Consider the following 14,295-nt stretch of genomic DNA (forward strand, 5'->3'; position numbering starts at 1 on the left):
CTGGCTTTTACGGTCAGCCTGCCATCTTCTTCACCTGGATTGTATGGGCTTCCCAGGTCCAGCTAAAGAGACAGATTGTCAGTATAAGCCAAAGCAAAGTTCTCCATCCCTCTCAGTAACTGATCCACCAGGTGCTGGAAGGTGGCAGAGGCCCTGTGACAGGGTGCTTGCCCTGCACTGGCCCTTTAAGGACAAAAACCGAGCCCTGAGTGAGAGCTGTGGGTGAAGCCCCAGCTGAGGCAGTTCTGGCTAATGAGGGCCCAGCTGGGGGCTATATAAAGAAGCGCTCTTTGAGGGAGAAGGGGAAGCTCACTCTTGCTCTAGCTAGGGATCAGTAGGGACCTGACTGCCAGGGAATCAGGAGGCTTCCTGGAGGTAGAGCGGTGCTGGGGAGACTCTGGCCAAGCAAGCCCCCAGACTGCAAGGCTGGAAGCTACTGGGGCTGCGGGAGGCAGGCAGGGGCAGCAGGTCCACACCCCTTTGCTAGTGATGAGTGGCCATTACAGACTGCAGTTGGCCCCTGAGGCAGGGTCTAGATGAAGACTGGAAGTGGGTCACTGAGGCAAGGTGGGTGCAGAGGAACTAGGTGTTACCTGGGAGAAGAAGTGGGTGCCCCTTGGGAGGGGAGGACCCTGGAGTGCATAGTTGGGTAACCCTCCCCCCCCCCCGAAGGGGACACGGAGACTGGAGTGGGCACAGCCAGAGGGCAGTGGCCTGAAGAGGATGCTGTGGTCAAAGAGTGACATGGGTCTGGACTAGAGGGAAGAACAAGGGGAGACACCAGCTAGAGGTAGGCATCCAGTGAGCTGGCAAGTTAGTTCCCAGACTTCTGGCTAGAGGTACCATGGTACTGAGTCTGCCCCCTGATAGGCCCCTTTGAGGCCAAAAGGCAGGACCAGGAACTCAGAGCCCTATTGGGGTGGTGAAGGTCGACTTCACTCTGGCCTTTGGGCTCACTTCTCCTCCCGGCCTGGGCTCACTAACCTGGCTGTGCATTGGGTGGAGACAGGAGGAGAACAGCTTCTGGGAGGAATGCAGTGGTTCTCTGATCTCTGCCAGCTGGGCTGGAATTAGCTGGTCAGAGAGGGGAATTGACTAGAGCAGGGTGCCAGCCTCAGCCTCTGGGAGGAAACCTATAGAATCCTAGGGCTGGAAGAGACCTCAGGCGTCAGAGTCCAGCCCCCTGCCCTGCCGAAAGCAGGACCAATCCCAACTTGACAAAGCCCTGGCTGGGTTGATTTAAGCTGAGATATGAAAACCTCTAGGGATGGAGATTCCACCCCCTCCCTAGGTAACCCATTCCAGTGCTTCACCACCCGCCTAGGGAAATAGTTTTTCCTAATATCCAACCTGGACCTCTCCCACCACAACTTGAGACCATTGCTCCTTGTTCTGCCATCTGTCACTACTGAGAACAGCCTCTCTCCATCCTCTTTGGAACCTCCCTTCAGGAAGCTGAAGGCTGCTATCAAATCTCCCCCTCACTCTTCGCTTCTGTAGACTAAACAAGCCCAAATCCCTCAGTCTCTCCTCGTAGGTCATGTGCTCCAGCCCCCTAATCATTTTGGTTGCCCTCCGCTGGACCCTCTCCAATGCGTCCACATCCTTTTTGTAGCAGGGGGTCCAGAACTGGACACAATACTCCAGGGGCTCGTCTACACTGGCCCCTTTTCCGGAAGGGGCATGTAAATTTCACCAGTCGTCGTAGGGAAATCCGCGGGGGATTTAAATATCCCCCACGGCATTTAAATAAAAATGTCCGCCGCTTTTTTCCGGCTTTTAAAAAAGCCGGAAAAGAGCGCCTACACTGGCCCCGATCCTCCGGAAAAAGTGCCCTTTTCCGGAGGCTCTTATTCCTACTTCAAAGTAGGAATAAGAGCCTCCGGAAAAGGGCACTTTTTCCGGAGGATCGGGGCCAGTGTAGACGCTCTTTTCCGGCTTTTTTAAAAGCCGGAAAAAAGCGGCGGACATTTTTATTTAAATGCCGTGGGGGATATTTAAATCCCCCGCGGATTTCCCTACGACGACTGGTGAAATTTACATGCCCCTTCCGGAAAAGGGGCCAGTGTAGACGTAGCCCAGATGTGGCCTCACCAGTGAGGAATAAAGGGGAATCATCACATCTTTAGATCTGCTGGCAATGCTCCTCTTAATGCACCCCAATATGCCATTCGCCTTCTTGGCTACAAGGGCCCCTGTTGACTCAGATCCAGCTTCTCATCCACTGTAACCCCCAGGTCCTTTTCTGCAGAACTGCTACTTAGCTGGTTGTCAAAGTCAGACAGGACTCACAGATTTGGCAGACTGCTCTGTTTATTTCAGCAAAGCTTTGCTAAAATGCATTCAGAAAATGTGAGTACCATACAAGGTTCAAACCCCTTGATTTTATACAGTCAAAAGGCCAAGTTAACAAGATCAAAGGGTGTGGCAAAACTTCACATTATTAGTGTGGTTAAGTATCTTCATTTCAATATCAAGCACACAGCAATCTCCTGGCTATATCTCCCTGATTATCTAGAATTGCTTTCTGTCTAACACCTAATGTTTCTCTTCCTGTTAAACTCAGGCCCAAATTGGCTAGCACCTTGATCTGCATACCTACAATCAACATTAACATACTTTTCTTCTTCCTCTTAAAAGACAAACAGAATTCCTTCAACTTATTCAATTATTACAGTACAATTCATCTTTCTCCTACAGTATAATTCTTTCTACTTTCACAATCCCTCCTTTTGGTCAAGCCTCGCCTATGACCAACAATTACTGGGTTCCTTGCATTAACCGTTCTTTGTCTTTTTGTTCATTAGTGATATTTAAAAGCATCAGATTAGCACTCTGGTGAGGGGACATGTCTGTGACATGTCTTGCACAGTTTTGGATACAACAGGAGATTAACTGAAAACATACAAACATTATTAAGATTCCAAATAGGATAGTCAGGGCTTCCTGAAACAACCAGTTTCCTATGCCAGAGAAATTGGACAAGTTACTTAGCCATTTTCACAGGGAACTTGGCTCTTCGTTGGAAAGGTATGCAATCTTTTTTAAGTAGCTAGCGCGATCTATTCTATCATTGGTGTTGTCTGGTATATATACACAACATTCTTTGCCAATGAGAGCACAGGTCCCTCCTTTTGCTGCCAGCACTATATCCAATGCCTGACGGTTTTGGAGGACCACTTGTCTGATCGCTCCTGTTTCTTTGGCCAGGGCCCTTAAACTTTTTCCAGTTTCATTTTCCATGATTTTAACTACTGTTTGTAACCTCAGAAGCCTTTTTGCATGATGTATTACTCCCCCAAGTGGGTCAAAGGAACCACCAATAGCCTCTTCCCAAGTTAAAGGGCTTATGTGATTCACATACCATTGGGCATCCGACAAGTCCCTTCTTTTTCGCCTAAAATTACGGAGGCGTTCTCATGGGAAGGACTCTAACACTCGGAATTGTGGGAAGAGTTGGGCGGGATAACAGATACCTGACCAGTTAACTGGTAATGTGGTATAGGCCTTTGTCCCACAGACCCAATGATGCCCTATCAAAGCCGGGAAGGGTCGGTTGCACCCCTTTGCCATATAGGTGTCTACAAAGGAGGAGTAATATCCCCCGAAGGGCACACGGTGATTCTCCTTACGGGGAGTGGTGTTATTTGCATGGCATTAAAGATTGTACTGATGTTACAATATGCTGGAGACAACTGCTCCTCCCCAGATTCAGCCCCGTCCCATTACACACCAAACACCAGTGACCTTTTTTCTCCTCCACACTTATCCGTTTAGATACATTTATTCCCACAATTATTCCCACTGCTTCCCAAGTGTCATTACTGTTCCATGTCTTGTTAAACGGGTGAGGCCTGGGGAATTAAGTGGGATTGCCAAGACAGGAACCAGCTTGTGAGTGGGATGGAATGTGGCTGCAGACCCAGCAATTAGAGATATTAAGGGTCTGAGTGATCCATACTTGCTGGTGGATAAAAGAATTGTCATTGTCATTGTGGATTCCCCAGATCTTAAGACACCAGTGGCCGAGGAACAGGCCCCACCAGAGGCACATGTTGGAGGCAAGACCCTTTTGGTTCTGACAACCTCCACTGAGGGACCCGCAGTTACGGTTTTATGTCCACCAGGCAGCAGGCGCTAGGCTCACTACTGCTTCTTCTTGGGCCTTGCTTTTGGTCCTCATCTGCTTCAGGCAATCCTTACGCGAACGTAGGTTGTAAGGTATTGCAGGCTGTTCCTCTACCGTCTTCTTCTGGAGTCAGAATTGACTCTGCATGGTCCTGAGGTGATGATTGGTCCGCTGGGGATGGTGCCTTCTTACACTGCGAAGCCTGTATCCATGCTGCGATGCCGGATAACTTAACAGCCGTCTGGGCAGTGAGCAGCACCTGATGCAGGCCCTTCCACCGGGGTTCCATGGCGTGTTTTCGTTGGTGGTGTCGTACGTAGACCCAATCACCTGTCTCGAGAGTGTGGCAGGCATCCGAGGTGGGTTCCGTCGGCCAGGCGGCTCGAACCTGTGAATGGAAGTGACTTACAGCTTGCATTAGTCCCTTGCAGTACTGAAGGAGTGTACTGTGAGTCAAGTTCAAGTCTGAGACTGGAGTAATGGTAGCCATTGTTCACGTAAACAATTTCAAAAGGACTTAATTTATGTCTTTGGGATGGTAGGGACAGTGCAGCAGGTGTGTGACATGTAACACACGATCCAGTGCTGAACAAGTTGTTCAGTAAAACGTGTACCCCGGTCACTGGACAGAGTGGCAGGAGTTTCTTTGGCAGGCATAATATGATTTAACAAACATTTGGCAACAGACAGCAAATCAGCTTTGCGACAAGGAAAGACTTCAATCCAACCCGAAAATAAGCATACCATAACCCAAATAAATTCATATAGTTGACACACAGGCATTTGTACAAAATCAAGCTGCCAATGCAAGAACAGTGCTTGGGGCAGGCCCCAGAACCCTTGAGCTACCTTTACAGGTTTGCCAACATTGTAGCTTTGGCAAGTGGTACAGGCGGCACAGTGGTGAGCTGCAAAAGAGCTGAAATGGGGGGCCCACCATTCTGCCTTAGTTACAGCAGAGATCATACCCTCCTTTCCGACATGCGAAATGCCGTGTAGCAGGGCGGCCAGAGCTGGGTAGAGCGAAAAGGGGGCCACAAAGGCACCAATAAGGGGGCGCCAAAGGGAATCAGGGTGTAGAGAGCAACCCCGGGCGACCCAGGAGTCTTTTTCTGTTTCTGAGGCAGAGTCTTGGAGCAGGGTGACTTTAGAAAGGGACTGCGGTGGTACAGAAACAGAAAGGGAACCGAGAAACGCACCTGGGGAAGGTTCTATGGCAGCATTACCCTTAGCAACATCAGTATCTGCTGTGGAGTGACCAGGGCACTTAACAATAGCTAATGCAGATGGGAGTGCATACAAGAGAGCAGCAATGTAGGGGCCATTCTTGATAGGGGTACCAGCAGAGGTAAGGAAACCCCGAGCTTGCCAGAGGGTGCCAAAGTCATGTACAACCCCAAAAGCATATCGAGAATCAGTGTAAATGGTGGCGGAGCGTCCCTCAGCCAGAAAGCAAGCGCGGGTTAGGGCAACTAGTTCAGCGACTTGTGCTGAGGTCACAGAAGGTAAAGGCGCAGCTCCTAGGGTTTCAGAGAGTGATACCACAGCGTATCCTGCGAGGAGACGACCTTGGCTATCTCTAAAGCAGGAACCTTCAGTGAATAACACAAGGTCGGAGTTAGAGAGAGGGACATCAGAAAGGTCGGGGCATGAGACGGTGACAGCAGAGACACTTGCAAGGCAGTCGTGGGGTTCACCGTCATTAGACAGAGGAAGGAGAGTGGCAGGGTTCAACTGAGAACAGCACTTAATGGTGATATGCGAAGCCGAAAGCAGTAAAAGTGAGGCGGGCGGAGGAAAGGTGAGCTGTATTACATTGTAGCAGGAGAGTATCTATAGAGTGAGGGACCATGAGAGAAACAGGAGAGCGGAGGACAAGGGACTCAGACATTTCAATTAGGCATGCCGCGGCAGCCACAGCACGCAGACAGGGGGGTAGACCTTGGGCAACAGGATCCAAGGTGGCAGAGAAATAAGCTACTGGACGATTTTTGCCACCATGCTCCTGAGTAAGAACCCCAAGTGCACAACCAGATTGCTCGTGGCATAAAAGGGTAAAGGCTTACAGTAGTCAGGTAACCCTAAGGTGGGGGGGGGGGGGGCAGTGAGAAGCACTAAAGAGTCAGTTTCTGAGGCAGATAATGAAGGGGAACAGAGGAGTAGATCATTTACACATTGGACCAATGTGGACCCAGAGGGGAAGACCAGGTTAACAAGGTCTTTGGCTAATGCTTGGGAAAAGTAAGACGGGCTTTCTGTGTACCCCTTGGGAAGCATACTGCTGCTCCTTGTAAGAAAAGGCAAAAAGATACTGGAACTTAGGGTGAACCGGGACAGAAAAGAAAGCAGAACACAGATCAACATCAGTAAAATGAGTTGCATCTGGCAGGATAGAAGCCAGATTAGTTGCTGGGTTAGGGATTACAGGAAAGGTGGGTACAACAATGCAGTTAATAGCTTGAAGATCCTGAACAAACCGCCATGATTTACCATCAGCTTTTCGAACTGGGAGGATAGGGGTGTTACAGGGGCTGGAACAGGGGACAATAATGCCTTGTTCCCACAGGGTGGATATGACCGGAGCTGAAACCTCTAAATCCCCAAAACCCGGTGCCACAACCCCTTCTCCGACCTTATCCCCATTCTTGGTACCCTCCCCGTTCCCAGTACTGTCTGCCCTGCCCTGAATAATGCTGTATTTGCAGAGCTATCAACTTTTGTGAGGACTGCTTCTCTTTTCTTTTAGAGTGCAGTGGCAATGCTCTGCCACTGCTTGCAATTTGTCCATGGTCTTGGCCTCCCATCCAACACTTATTTGCTTTAACATACTGCTAATAGCAGATAAGAGGCTATTAACAAACGCATGCGCCAGGGCGCCCTGTCCATTTTTACCTGGTTGCTGTACCCCAAAAACCCCCAAAAAAACCCAAACAAACAAAAAAAACCACCAGTCAGTCTGTGTGATAGTTGCCCGGGTTTTTTTTTTTTTCTTTGTTGCTGTTTACGGGGTTATAAGTAGCTTACACAGTTGCAGGAGGTCTGCTTCAGAGGGTTCATAGGCATTGCACACTAGCAAAATTTCTCTGCAAATTTGGTAGGGTTTTCCTGGGGCTTTGGAAAACCTTTTAAAATCGAGTGGAGCTCCGTGTGGGCCAAGGGTTTATAGCTTCAAGTAGGACCGGTCTGAGTCTTCTTGGAGGACGGGGTAAAGGGAAGCGCTCGATCTGGTGGTGGGAGAGGAGGTTTCCAATAAAGCTTTTTCTTATAATTAGAATTTTTAAGGGAGGCGAGCTTCGATTCAGTTCATTTAAGATTTGCCTCGTCCCACCACTGCATGAAGCTATCTACCTCTCCTCTAGCCAATTTAGTTTTGGGAAGGCCAAGTTTGTCTTTTAAGACGTCCACTTGGTCTTTGTTCCAAGATCCTAACAGTGGCCACTGAGTTTTGGGATCCCCCCAGAGTCAATCTAGATCATTTTTCCAGAAATTTACAGGAGTCCAGACCCTTTCTAAAATATATAAACTGAGCCAGGGTCCCTTTAGGGAACTATCCCTGCTTAGACGTCTAGTTACCCATACAGGAGGACTTCATACACCAATCACACAAGGAGGAAATTCGGGTTCGTCAGAGCGGTGCCCAGTGCAACACACAAAAGAAGCCCATAGGCTACTGCCTCAATCGCCCTTGCGTTCACTCCAAGGATTTTATCCAAGGTGCGGTGCGGCTGCGATTGTGCAGATTCCAGTCACACAGACCGCGGGGACAGGAGCCCCTTGGTCGGCCAGTCCCTGGACAGGGATGGCTCCCAGACTCACTCACACCACAGGGAAGACGGATAGACACAGAGACAAGACAGTCCTCAGTCCGGACAAAATAATTACCTGACCAGAGTCCTGATGTTAGATCCCGGGATCCCTACCAGAACAGAGCAGGAACCAACAGGTTCGATGGCGTAGACTTCGCTGTGGTTGTGCACCTTTCCGTTCTGGTGGAGGACCGCTCGGGCCAAATGCCCAGGTGCCGGCTACCACGGTCATCCTGCAAAACAGTCAGGGATCACACAGCCTCAGCGAAGACGGTTGCCATCTCGGTGGAACCTCCAAATTGTCAAAGTCAGACAGGACTCACAGATTTGGCAGACTGCTCTGTTTATTTCAGCAAAGCTTTGCTAAAATGCATTCAGAAAATGTGAGTACCATACAAGGTTCAAACCCCTTGATTTTATACAGTCAAAAGGCCAAGTTAACAAGATCAAAGGGTGTGGCAAAACTTCACATTATTAGTGTGGTTAAGTATCTTCATTTCAATATCAAGCACACAGCAATCTCCTGGCTATATCTCCCTGATTATCTAGAATTGCTTTCTGTCTAACACCTAATGTTTCTCTTCCTGTTAAACTCAGGCCCAAATTGGCTAGCACCTTGATCTGCATACCTACAATCAACATTAACATACTTTTCTTCTTCCTCTTAAAAGACAAACAGAATTCCTTCAACTTATTCAATTATTACAGTACAATTCATCTTTCTCCTACAGTATAATTCTTTCTACTTTCACAGCTGGTTGGTCCCCAGCCTGTACCAATGCTTGGGATTCTTCCGTCCCAAGTGCAGGACTCTGCACTTGTCCTTGTTGAACCTCATCAGATTTCTTTCGGCCCAATCCTCTGTCTAGATCACTCTGGACCAGGGGTGGGTAATAATTTTTGAAGGGGGGAGGGGCTACTTCACAAATTTCAGAAGTTTCCAAGGGCTGACCCGTAAGGGGCACGGCCTTGGTCCATGTGGTGTAAAAAGATACCCATATGTATTTTTACACAAAGTAATTAAAGTGTAATAATTAACTGCATACAACATTATCCAAAGGTTATCATAGAAGGGAACACTTGTTATTACAAATTTTACACTAACATTGAGAACACTTGTAACAACAACACTAATGCTAAACTTTTAGTTCCATCAGTGGTGGGCAGTATCCGACCCGCGGAGTGGACAGGGTTCACCAGGGTTAGCCCTGGCAGGCCACCAATACTTTATTTACATGCACCTCCACTGGTACAGCTGCTTGGACCTCCCCTTCACCGTGAAGCACCATCTCCAGCCAATGGGCACTGCTTGAATTGGGATGCCACCTCCTACAGCTCACGTGGGCTGGGAATGGTGATCCACAGCCAACAGGAGCTTTAAATCAGTGTTTCTCAACTTTTTTTTTTTTTTTAAATAAAGTGCCCCCACTACCTACAGTTTTCAGATGCACACAATTGTTTTCTACAGTCGCAACACATTTGTTTAAACAACTTAATCATAGCTGGGTGGGCGATGACATTTTTGGGTGTAAAAAGTACAAAAATAAAGTGCTGTAAAAACAAACAAAAATTCAGTTCTCTCCAAACTTCAGTTGTGTTGACCCCCCCCCCCCAAGCTTCTCTCGAGTCCCCCTAAGGCCGTGGTCACCAACCGGTCGCTCACGAGCTACTGGTCAATCTCAAGGCCTCGACCAGTCGCTCGCGAGGCATCCTGTAAGCCCTGCCCCCATTTCCCTCCCACCCCCCCAGAAGCCCCACTACTTACCTCCAGAGAAGACAGAGGTAGTGTCAGCTTCCGGCGCGCTGGGGTTTGGCCCCGGGGCTTCCCAGCGCGGGTAGGGGGGTGTCAGCTCCCTGGGCAGGTGTGCACGCGTGAGGCTTTCCTGCACGGGAGGGCGGTTGGCCCCAGGGTAGGTGAGCGCGCACGGGGCTTCCCTGCGTGGAGGGGGAGTTGGCCCCGGGGCAGGCACGCACAGGGCTTCCTTGCGGGGGTCGGCCCCCTGGGCAGGCACGCATGAGGCTTTCCTGCATGGGGGGGTTTGGCCCTGGGGCAGGCACGCGCGCGGGGCTTCCCTGTGCGGGTGGGGGGGTCCGCCCTCTGGGCAGGCACGCGCCCTCTGGGTAGGCTTTGCTGCACGGGGGGGGGGGGTTGGCCCTGGGGCAGGCATGCGCTGGTTTCCAGGGGGGGGGGGGGGACAGGGGCGACGGACTCTGCCTCCACTGGCACCCTGCCCCTTGTTCCTACTCCCCTGTCCTCAACTACAGAATGCTGTCCCCAGCTACAGAACTGTCCCCACTCCCTGAATTCTGTCCCCATTTGCGTCCCCACTCCCCAAACTGTCCCCTGCTGCAGAACCCTGTCCTCTGCCCTCCCAGCACCCTGTTCCCTCTCCCCTGCCCCCAGCCGCAGAACTCTGTCCCCACAAAATGTATAATTATAAATGCTTCATTTTAGATTTAAATAGCATGAATAAAAAACAGACCATTTATTTCATAATTATAAACACGTTATTTTAATTGTATGTATCGCATAATTTAAAAATAAACTGTTTATCAGAGAGTGTAAGTAAGGGCTGGGGATAGCAAGTGATGGACAGGAGGAGAATAGAGAGGCTTCAAGGAAGGGGCGGGGCTTCAAGGAAGGGGCGGGGCGGTAGATCTTCACCTGTTCTGAGATTTAAAAAGTGATCTTGGGTGTTAAAAGGTTGGAGACCACTCCCCTAAGGGTACTCGTACCACTGGTTGAGAAACACTGCTTTAAATGGCCACATCTGCAGAGGCACAGGGTAATAAACACTGGCAGAAGCCACGTCTCATATATTGCCCACCTGAGTTTAATGCAACTTATGTGCATTAAATGTAAGCATAAAAGAAAAAAAAATGCAACTCAGTGTGAAGAAGCAAGTCTGTGTTGGGCATTAACAAGGGACATGAAGTCAGGTGTCACTTCTGATGTTACAATGCGGAGCACTACTGCAAGGTGGTCATCGGTGATCCAAGAGCTGGTCTTTGATTTACTGAATTTCATGACAGAAAATGTCTGCTCGCAGATGTAAGTTGCTCTGCACAATACAAGTGTTGTCGTCTTCGAGTGATTACACATGTCCATTCCAATTAGGTGTGTGCATGTAGCGTGCACATGTTGTTGGAAGTTTTTCCCTCAGCAGTACCCTTAGGGTCAGCGGGGAGCTCCCTGGAGTGGCACCGGTATATTGGCCCATATATACCCCTGTTGCCCCCCTCACCCACTCAGTTCCTTCTTACCGCTGTGATGGTCGTTGGAACAACACTCAGCTCATCTAGCGATAGTTGTCTTCAGTATTGCTTTGTTTCTTCAGTTAGTTTAAGTACCTGCAGTTAAGTTAAAGACTCCTTTGTTGTTTTCGTTGCTGTTTGCTGCCATGCGCCCGCAGCAGGGCATGCTCGGACCGCGAGGCTTTAAGTCCTGCAAAAAGTACCACAAGCCTATGCCCCATGGCAACCCTCATTCCTCGTGTTTAAAGTGCTTGGGGGAGACGCACCTCACGGAAGCCTGCAAAATGTTTAAGCCGTGCACAAAACGCCCGAGAGAGTCACGTCTTAAGATCATCCTTATGGAGGCGGCTCTCCAGCCAGTACCAGCATTGGAGTCGGCACCAGGTCCTCGAAGTGCACCGGTGTTGGTGCAGGACTCCCCCCTGCACTGTGCCTCACCGGCACCACAGAGACCTCGACACCAGTCTCAGTCTCTGGCACTGTAGAAGAGGCAGCCCAACAGGGGACAGTCTTCTGCTAGACACGTGCCCTCCAGTGGGGCACGTGGTGTTGGCAAGTCCGGAGCCTGGACCTTCCAGGTTGGGCAGACCTTCCTCCCAGCATAGGGAGTTGAGCCCATTGGAGGACTTCCCTGAGCCCTCCACACCAGAGGCCTTAGAAACGGCAAGGATGCTCATAGACTCTTCCCCCTCACCGCCCCCCCACTCCAGCACCCTCCAGGCAAAACAGGATGTCCTGGCACTGGCTGTTGAAACAACCCAAGACCACAGCACCGGAGGCCCAGGCCCACCGCCCCTCCCTCCCAGCTCGACTGGCACCGCTCACAGCACCGACCAGCAGCGCACCCCTACCCACGGTGCCACATCAGGATGCGGTACCATTCCCCGACACTGGGTCACACTGTTCCAGCACCTACCTCTGCACTGGACATGCGTACCGCAATGCCACCACGTCCACCTGCTCCATAGGTGTCTGCATCTGCTCCTCCCTGGTCCACCTCGGAGTACACGTCTGACTGAGGCGGAATCCACCTGGTCTTCTCAGGGCTCCTAGTCTCAGTCACGGCATTGCTCCTGTTCACAGCACCATAGTCCACCTCGTCCATACCAGATCCCACTTTACCCCAGCCTGGTGGTCTGTTACTTTGGACCGCTGGGTGCTCAAGATAGTGGAAAGGGGTTTGGATGGTGACCTGGGGCAGGTAGAGGGGAGAGAAGGGATGGGTGCTAGAAGCAGGCTCTGGCTCCCAGAGGTGGCTCCCAGTCAGCAGCCCGGCAGGAACCTGAGGCAGGCTGTCTGCTGCAGTCCCAGGGTTGTGGGACCATGTGGCTCTGCTCCAGGGAGGGGGCAGGGAGGGAGGCTTTGTTCGCTGCCCCTGCCCCCCAGCAAAATTTCTCAGCTCCTTGTGGCTGGAAACTGGTTAATGAGAGCTGAGAGATTTTGCTGGGGGGCAGGGCAGCACATAAAGCCTCCCTCCCCAGCATCCAGAGCAGAGCTGCTTTCCACCTAAGGGTTGTGGGGAGGCGGCTGTGGGCTGGATCTGGTGGTTTGGCAGGCCAAATCCGGCCTGTTGACTGCCTCTTGCCCACCCCTGCCATACTAATTTCTGTGCAGCCTGCAGACCCCAGCTCTGAAGGCAGCAGGTGTGCAGTTCCCTGCAGCTGGAGGAGGCTCCCAGAGGTGAGTGGTATATTAACACATGGGCCCAGGACAACTTAAAAATGGGCCTCTCAGCCGTGGCAGGAGCCATGAGGTAAAAGCCCTGATCCCCAGCAGGCACTGTGGGGGCTAAAGCATTGGTAGCCCCATGAACCCAGGAAGGAGCTACATGAGATGGAAGCCCTGAGTCCTAGCTGGAGCCTGGGTAGCAGCTGCTAGGAAGGGACAGCTGCCCAGAGTCTGGGCAGGAACCGCAGGGGAGGGGAGGGCAACAGCATTCCCAGAGCCCAGGTGCCCTGAGCCAGAGCAGGAGGAAGGCAACAAGCCCTGGAGCTTGAGTGCCCAGAGCCCCAGCAGGAACTGCAGGGGAAGGAGTGGGGGGACGGTGGCAGCAATCTCAGAGCTGGAGTCCTGAGCCCAGGAGCCATGGTGGGAGGGGAGCCCCAAGCTAGGCAGAAACATCAGGGGCTGGCGCTGCGGTGTGATGGTAGCCCTGAGCCCAGAACCTGCTGTGGCAGTGAGGGAAGTAGCAGCTTGGAGTCATCACAGAAGCTGCAAACTCTAGCAGCAGCCCCTAGTCTGGGCTCCCTGAGCTGGTGCAGAGCCTGAAGCCTGTGCTGCAGCAGCCCCAGAGGTAGAAGTGACTTCACTCCTGTGCTGCCTGTGGAGGTACGGTTTGATCTCCCTCCAATAACACCTGAGCAGTGGAAGGAGAAGTCCTGTCCTCCAGCATGGCTGATTTCTGAGAGATGAGATTTCACTGGGCACGGTTAATTTCATGTGAAATTGGTAGGGTCCTACTCAGTGTTCTGAGTCATAGGACCTGCTGGAGTCAGAGCACTTAGCTAAGACCTTTGTCCTATGGTGGGTCCGCTTGCTGTTCTAGAGATAAGAGATTGCTACCCTGCAGGCAAAGAATTGGCCAGGTGGTCTGGTGGCAGCATTGTAACTTGCTGTGTGGGGAGTTTGAATTCAGGTCTCATGCCAGCAAAGACTGGGGTGAGTTAGGACACATTGTTTTGATAGATATGTGGAGTGGCAATGGCAGGTTATGGGGAAGGTGCTGGAAGATAGGTCTCCCTTTACTGGTTGGGAGGCACCTGGTTATCAAAGCAGTAAATCTCCATCCTGCCTGGGATCTTTCAAGGCTACCAGAAGCATTAGATAAACTTAAAAACCAACAAATGGTCTGGTAGCACTTTATAGACTAACAAAACATGTCGATGGGATCATGAACTTTTGTGGGCACAGCCCACTTCAGATGACCAGAGTTTTGAGTTTAGGGTGTGCAGACCCAAAATAAATAGGGGAGAAGGGAAGGAAAATATGGAAGGGGGGGGGCAGGAAATAAGGAGCAGAGGGTAAGAAAATATCAAAGGGAAAACCAAATAGGCAGAACTGGTAATCAGTAAGCACCCAAAGATTGGATAGTTAAAAGAACCAGAT

The 14,295-nt window shown here is 50.9% G+C and overlaps 1 protein-coding gene across 2 annotated transcripts in view; it reads left to right on the forward strand.

Moving 5' to 3' along the window:
• LOC102451607 (malectin-like) overlaps positions 1 to 14,295 on the forward strand; it is a 60,709-nt gene that overhangs the window by 24,401 nt on the left and 22,013 nt on the right. The gene's annotated exons all lie outside the window — the stretch shown is intronic.

Source organism: Pelodiscus sinensis, chromosome W, assembly GCF_052426305.1.
Source record: "Pelodiscus sinensis isolate ZL-2025 chromosome W, ASM5242630v1, whole genome shotgun sequence".
Taxonomy (NCBI): domain Eukaryota; kingdom Metazoa; phylum Chordata; order Testudines; family Trionychidae; genus Pelodiscus; species Pelodiscus sinensis.